The following is a 7,934-nucleotide window of genomic DNA, read 5'->3' on the forward strand; positions in this document are numbered from 1 at the left end:
CCTTCAGCTTATATTTGTGTCCCTTTAGATTTTCTTTAATGTTTGGTGTTTTTTGTGTCCCTTTAGATTGTCTATGTTTGCTGTTTATTTTTGTCCCTTTAGCTTTTTTTTGTTTCCTTTTAGATTTTCTTTATCTTTGGTGTTTATTTGTGTCCCTTCGGGTTTTCTTTCTGTCCCTTTAACTTTTATTTGTGGGGTTTTTGGCTTTCCTTTGTGTCTCTTTAGCTTTTATGTCCCTTCAAGCTTTTCTTTGTGTCCATTTAGATTTTCTTTTATGTTTGGTGTTTTTTTGTGTCCCTTTAGCTTTTTTGTGTCCCTTTAGATTGTCTTTATGTTTGCTGTTTATTTTTGTCCCTTTAGCTTTGTTTTTGTTTCCTTTTAGATTTTCTTTATGTTTGGTGCTTATTTGTGTCCCTTCAGGATTTATTTCTGTCCCTTTAGCTTTTCTTTGTGTTTTTTTTTTGGCTTTTCTTTGTGTCCCTTTGGCTTTTCCTTGAGTCCCTTTAGCTTTTCTTTGTGTTTTTTTTTAGCTTTTCTTTGTGTCCCTTCAGCTTTTGTATGTGTTTTTTTAGCTTTTCTTTCTGTCCCTTCAGCTTTTCTTTGTTTCTTTGCTTCCCTTTAGCTTTTATTTCTGTCCCTTTAGCTTTTATTTGTGTCCCTTCAGCTTTTCTTTCTGTCCCTTTAGCTTTTCTTTGTGTTTCTTTGTGTCTCTTCAGCTTTTCTTTCCGTCCCTTTGGCTTTTGTTCTTGTACATTTTCTTCCTGTTTTTTTGTGTCCCTTCAGCTTTTCTTTTTGTCCCTTCAGTTTTTCTTTCCGTCCCTTTCTGTCCTCATTCGGTCATTTTAGCTTTTCTTTGTGTTTCTTTAGCTTCTCTGTGTCCCTTTCGCATTTATTTGTGTCCCTTTAGCTTATTATTTGTTTCTTTAGCTTTTCTTTGCGTTTGTTTCTCCTTTGCTTTTTTGTTTCCATTTAGCTTTTCTTTATCTTTGGTGTTTATTTGTGTCACTTCGGGTTTTCTTTCTGTCCCTTTAGCTTTTATTTGTGGGGTTTTTGGCTTTCCTTTGTGTCTCTTTAGCTTTTATGTCCCTTCAAGCTTTTCTTTGTGTCACTTTAGATTTTCTTTTATGTTTGGTGTTTTTTGTGTCCCTTTAGCTTTTTTGTGTCCCTTTAGATTGTCTTTATGTTTGCTGTTTATTTTTGTCCCTTTAGCTTTGTTTTTGTTTCCTTTTAGATTTTCTTTATGTTTGGTGCTTATTTGTGTCCCTTCAGGATTTCTTTCTGTCCCTTTAGCTTTTCTTTGTGTTTTTTTTTTTTGGCTTTTCTTTGTGTCCCTTTGGCTTTTCCTTGAGTCCCTTTAGCTTTTCTTTGTGTTTTTTTTTAGCTTTTCTTTGTGTCCCTTCAGCTTTTGTATGTGTTTTTTTAGCTTTTCTTTCTGTCCCTTCAGCTTTTCTTTGTTTCTTTGCTTCCCTTTAGCTTTTATTTCTGTCCCTTTAGCTTTTATTTGTGTCCCTTCAGCTTTTCTTTCTGTCCCTTTAGCTTTTCATTGTGTTTCTTTGTGTCTCTTCAGCTTTTCTTTCCGTCCCTTTGGCTTTTGTTCTTGTACATTTTCTTCCTGTTTTTTTGTGTCCCTTCAGCTTTTCTTTTTGTCCCTTCAGTTTTTCTTTCCGTCCCTTTCTGTCCTCATTCGGTCATTTTAGCTTTTCTTTGTGTTTCTTTAGCTTCTCTGTGTCCCTTTCGCATTTATTTGTGTCCCTTTAGCTTTGTTTTTGTTTCCTTTTAGATTTTCTTTATGTTTGGTGCTTATTTGTGTCCCTTCAGGATTTCTTTCTGTCCCTTTAGCTTTTCTTTGTGTTTTTTTTTTTGGCTTTTCTTTGTGTCCCTTTGGCTTTTCCTTGAGTCCCTTTAGCTTTTCTTTGTGTTTTTTTTAGCTTTTCTTTGTGTCCCTTCAGCTTTTGTATGTGTTTTTTTTAGCTTTTCTTTCTGTCCCTTCAGCTTTTCTTTGTTTCTTTGCTTCCCTTTAGCTTTTATTTCTGTCCCTTTAGCTTTTATTCGTGTCCCTTCTGCTTTTCTTTCTGTCCCTTTAGCTTTTCTTTGTGTTTCTTTGTGTCTCTTCAGCTTTTCTTTCCGTCCCTTTGGCTTTTGTTCTTGTACATTTTCTTCCAGTTTTTTTGTGTCCCTTCAGCTTTTCTTTTTGTCCCTTCAGTTTTTCTTTCCGTCCCTTTCTGTCTTCATTCGGTCATTTTAGCTTTTCTTTGTGTTTCTTTAGCTTTTCTGTGTCCCTTTCGCATTTATTTGTGTCCCTTTAGCTTATTATTTGTTTCTTTAGCTTTTCTTTGCGTTTGTTTCTCCTTTGCTTTTTTGTTTCCATTTAGCTTTTCCTTGTCTCTCTTTCGTCCTTTTGTGTACATTTCGCATTTTTTGTCTTTCCTTTGTGCCATTTTAACTTTTCTGTGTGTCCCTTTAGCTGTCGTCTCCATCTCTTCCTTTCAGCCACGCCGAACTGGGCCGTTTATGTCCTGCCTTCTGCGCTGGTGACGTGCATCCCCTTCCTCTGCACTCCACATCGGCAACACATCCGCATGCTCGTCTTCCTCTGTGACGGCTGAGGCGACGCCCCAGTTGGAGGTCACGTGGAGGCAATAAAAGCATGGAGGTGCCGCAGGCAGGGAGAGGTCGTGACCCCCGGCAAACACATCAAGCCACAAGAGACAAATCATGGCGAGACGACTGCCGACGTAAACAAAATGATGTGTTTGTCAAAGTGTGTGTTGTACATTGAAGATGCTGAAGCCATGTTATCTGAATAAAACTGCCTGGCAACAAAGGGGGCGGGGCTAATGAAGAGTGACACTTTGGGCCGTGAAATGAAAATAGCAAGTGAGAGACAGAGAGAAAGAGAAAAACGAGCGAGAGGAAAGGAGAGAGGAGGAAAAAAGGATGAGACTGAGGAAAGCACACAAAAGAGCAAGTGACAAACGGGAGCAAAAGAGTGACAGACAGCAAAATGAGAAAGAGAGAGAGAGAGGGAGAGAGAGAGAAGACGTTAAAAATAGAATGAGAGTAAAAGATAAGAGTGCGTGAGTGCCAGTTGAGCCTCTAGCTGTGCGTACAGTTCTTCTCAAAGGAAGCCGTGGGAACCAAAATAATCTGTTCCAGGGTCAAACTGCTGCCAATTTTAACTGTCATTTAAGTGTAAAAAGAAGCGGAGCAGTGATAACATAAAACACAACAATTGTACTTGATTAAGGAAACAGCGTGTGTACTTGCTGTAGTCTATTCATTTGTGTACACATGCTGTGTGTGTTCTTGTATTTCTAACCTTCTTGAGACATCCACAAGGAAAAGTAGCTTCCATATGGACATAAATCATGGTCCCGATACGGAAAATCATTGCATCTAATAGAGAATGTCTCATTTCCACCCCTGGTGGCAACATCTATCAAAATTAGGACAGTTCCAAAAAGGAAGGATTTTTCAAATTGACTGTGTCGGTTTTAAAAGTGCTCCCCCTCTGGTCAACATTTGAAATAACAAGTGTGTGTAAGAAATTGAAATGCACTCCCTTTGGCCAAAATTAATTTTAAAAAATCAAATAAATAAGTATTTAGAGACATTTGTAATAACGAAGTAAATAATGAAGACTTAAAACCAATTACAAACAAAAAATAAAAAAAATAACTAAAAGCTTATCTTTTTTATATTTGCATAGTTTGTATCTATTATTAAAGTTGTACATATAAATATTTATATATCTAGAAATTGTGGTCCTAAAGAGGTAGGCATTTTTCTCAGATCTCAAGAAGGTAACAAATACGTGTGTTCTTGTATTTCTACCCTTCTTGAGACATTAACAAGGACAAGTACCTTCCATATGAGGAGGTGTGAACAAGCATCTAATAGAGAATGTCTCATTTGCACTCCTATGGGTGAAATCTATAAAAAAAAAAAAAAAAAGGAAGGATTTTTCAAATGGACTGTGTGTCGGTTTTAAAAGTGCTCCCCCTCTGGTCAACATTTGAAATAACAAGTGTGTGTAAGAAATTGAAATGCACCCTTTTTGGCAAAAATGTATATAAAAAAATAATAAAATAAATACGTATATAGAGACATACTGTAATAACATAGTAAATAATGAAGATTAAAAACCAATTACAAACAAAAAATAAAAATAAAAAGTAACTGAAAGCTTTTTTAAAAGGGTGGTCCTAAAGAGGTAGGCCTTTTTCTCAGGTCTCAAGAAGGTAACAAATACTTGTGTGTGTGTGTGTGTGTGTGTGTGTGTGTGTGTGTGTTCTTGTATTTCTGCAAAAAGGAGGGATTTTTCAAATTGACTGTCGGTTTTAAAAGTGCTCCCCCTCTAGTCAACATATAAAATAACAAGTGTGTGTGAAAATTTGAAGTGCTCCCCCTCTGGTGAACATATATAATAACAAGTGTGTGTAAAAATTTCAAGTGCTCCCCCGCTGGCCGACATATGTAATAACAAGTGTGTGTAAGAAATTGAAATGCACCCTTTTTGGCAAAAATGTATATGAAAAAATAATAAAATAAATACGTATATAGAGACATACTGTAATGACATAGTAAATAATGAAGATTAAAAACCAATTACAAACAAAAAATAAAAATAAAAAGTAACTGAAAGCTTTTTTAAAAGGGTGGTCCTAAAGAGGTAGGCCTTTTTCTCAGGTCTCAAGAAGGTAACAAATACTTGTGTGTGTGTGTGTGTGTGTGTGTGTGTGTGTGTGTGTGTGTGTGTGTGTGTTCTTGTATTTCTGCAAAAAGGAGGGATTTTTCAAATTGACTGTCGGTTTTAAAAGTGCTCCCCCTCTAGTCAACATATAAAATAACAAGTGTGTGTGAAAATTTGAAGTGCTCCCCCTCTGGTGGACATATATAATAACAAGTGTGTGTAAAAATTTCAAGTGCTCCCCCGCTGGCCGACATATGTAATAACAAGTGTGTGTAAGAAATTGAAATGCACCCTTTTTGGCAAAAATGTATATAAAAAAATAATAAAATAAATACGTATATGGAGACATACTGTAATAACATAGTAAATAATGAAGATTAAAAACCAATTACAAACAAAAAATAAAAATAAAAAGTAACTGAAAGCTTTTTTAAAAGGGTGGTCCTAAAGAGGTAGGCCTTTTTCTCAGGTCTCAAGAAGGTAACAAATACTTGTGTGTGTGTGTGTGTGTGTGTGTGTGTGTTCTTGTATTTCTGCAAAAAGGAGGGATTTTTCAAATTGACTGTCGGTTTTAAAAGTGCTCCCCCTCTAGTCAACATATAAAATAACAAGTGTGTGTGAAAATTTGAAGTGCTCCCCCTCTGGTGAACATATATAATAACAAGTGTGTGTAAAAATTTCAAGTGCTCCCCCGCTGGCCGACATATGTAATAACAAGCGTGTGTAAGAAATTGAAATGCCAAAAGTATTTTAAAAAATGTTTTAAAAATATCTATATAGAGACATACTGTAATAACCTGAAGTAAATAATGAAGATTAAAAACCAATTACAAACTAAAAATAAAAATAAAAAGTAACTGAAAGCGTTTTTAAAAGGGTGGTCCTAAAGAGGTAGGCCTTTTTCTCAGGTCTCAAGAAGGTAACAAATACTTGTGTGTGTGTGTGTGTGTGTGTGTGTGTGTGTGTGTGTGTGTGTGTTCTTGTATTTCTGCAAAAAGGAGGGATTTTTCAAATTGACTGTCGGTTTTAAAAGTGCTCCCCCTCTAGTCAACATATAAAATAACAAGTGTGTGTGAAAATTTGAAGTGCTCCCCCTCTGGTGAACATATATAATAACAAGTGTGTGTAAAAATTTCAAGTGCTCCCCCGCTGGCCGACATATGTAATAACAAGTGTGTGTAAGAAATTGAAATGCCAAAAGTATTTTAAAAAATGTTTTAAAAATATCTATATAGAGACATACTGTAATAACCTGAAGTAAATAATGAAGATTAAAAACCAATTACAAACAAAAAATGAAAAAATGAACTAAAAGCTTACCTTTTTTAGCAAGTACACTTACACACACACACACACATTTTTGTTTTTGTTACATTCTCGAGACCTCGGAAAAATGCCTGCCTCTTTAGGACCACCATTTCTAGATATATAAATATTGATATTTACAACATTAATAATATATACAAACTGTGCAAATATAAAAAAGGTAAGCTTTTGTGTACACATGCTGCGTGTGTGTGTCATGGTATCACCTCCTCAGGGGTGTTTGACTTTCATCTGATGCTCACTTCACTGTCAGCCCAAATACGCACGCACATGCTTCTCTGATCAGACCGCAGCACCAAAACCATACACAATGTACACTTATACGGACAAAAGTATTAGGACACGTGCAGGATGGGAAAAGTGAACGTAACAACTTCGAACGCTTAAATGCTGGGAGTGTGTCTGTGTGCACGACGTTCCGACTAAGGACTCCAGTTCAACGCCTCATGCAAGCATTCATTCATTCATTAAGAGCGGAGTGCATGTATGTTGTTTTGTTACAAAGAGAGCATATGTGTAGATAACACACCCCACTTTGTCTACTGCTCACTGGTAACTTCCATCTATCTGCAGATGTCCTAGCGTCCACTAGGGGGCGGGGTGGGAGCTTGTTCTATTTTTAGCCTGCTCCCAACTGCTGCAGTGGGTATTTATAGCCTGAGATGTGCTGGCACAATGCTCCCTCTACTGTTTGTGCCTGACGGCATTTTTCACCAAATTGCTGCTGACGGAACAAATGCTGGCTGACGCGAGCGTCACTGCGCACGCACGCACGCACGCCACTGGCTGCACGATGACGTCGCCTGCACTCACAGGCCTATAGCAGGCAGCCTCCGTCTAAATACATCACTTTCATGCTTTCTGTCCATGCAGGGATTAAAAGTGGAAAATGCACACTGATGCTTTTTACATCTAGAAGACGGGATTAAAATTAGGATGAACGAAGATTTAAATGCAGAAAATGAAGTAGAACCGCACCTTTAAAAATGTACTAATTGGACAGTTAGACCAAGTAGTGTTAGCTTATGAATAAATATATATTTTTATATATTTTTTTCAATTTAATTTTAAACACGGATCGGATCGGATCGGTGCGGCGTCTTCAGTAATGCGGACGTTGTATCGATCCGTTGTGGTGAAGAAGGAGCTGAGCCGGAAGGCAAAGCTCTCAATTTACCGGTCGATCTACGTTCCCATCCTCACCTATGGTCATGAGCTTTGGGTCATGACCGAAAGGATAAGATCACGGGTACAAGCGGCCCAAATGAGTTTCCTCCGCCGGGTGGCGGGTCTCTCCCTTAGAGATAGGGTGAGAAGCTCTGCCATCCGGGAGGAACTCAACGTAAAGCCGCTGCTCCTCCACATCGAGAGGAGCCAGATGAGGTGGTTCGGGCATCTGGTCAGGATGCCACCCGAACGCCTCCCTAGGGATGTGTTTAGGGCACGTCCAGCTGGTAGGAGGCCACGGGGAAGACCCAGGACACGTTGGGAAGACTATGTCTCCCGGCTGGCCTGGGAACGCCTCGGGATCCCCCGGGAAGAGCTAGACGAAGTGGCTGGAGATAGGGAAGTCTGGGCTTCCCTGCTTAGGCTGCTGCCCCCGCGACCCGACCTCGGATAAGCGGAAGATGATGGATGGATGGATGGAATTTTAAACAGTGTTAAAATTGCCCTATGAAACCATCCAATGCTAACCAGTAGCATCCATATGGCAAATCCAATGTAAATTAGCATGGAGCTAACACATTGGTCTTAACGCCTTTCTTTTATGTTGGAAAATGCCACAGTGAAAATATTTAGTCTTTCATGTAAATCATAACAACATATTTTATTTCTGTATTTACAGTTTTAAAGTTCTTGAAGTAAAATGTATTGAAAGTTGCTGGCAGTCTTCAAAGTACCACAAAGCTGCCAC

At 38.1% G+C, this 7,934-nt stretch overlaps 1 long non-coding RNA gene across 1 annotated transcript; it reads right to left on the reverse strand.

Moving 5' to 3' along the window:
- Nucleotides 1-323: 323 nt before the first annotated feature.
- Nucleotides 324-4,248, reverse strand: LOC133546037 (uncharacterized). The gene is made up of 2 exons (XR_009804966.1): nt 753-4,248; nt 324-685 (listed from the first exon to the last, which is right to left on the reverse strand). It is a non-coding gene; the product is annotated as an uncharacterized LOC133546037 (long non-coding RNA).
- Between the last annotated feature and the right edge of the window lie 3,686 nt (nt 4,249-7,934).

Source organism: Nerophis ophidion, linkage group LG29 (assembly GCF_033978795.1).
Source record: "Nerophis ophidion isolate RoL-2023_Sa linkage group LG29, RoL_Noph_v1.0, whole genome shotgun sequence".
In the NCBI taxonomy this organism is placed as follows: Eukaryota; Metazoa; Chordata; class Actinopteri; order Syngnathiformes; family Syngnathidae; genus Nerophis; species Nerophis ophidion.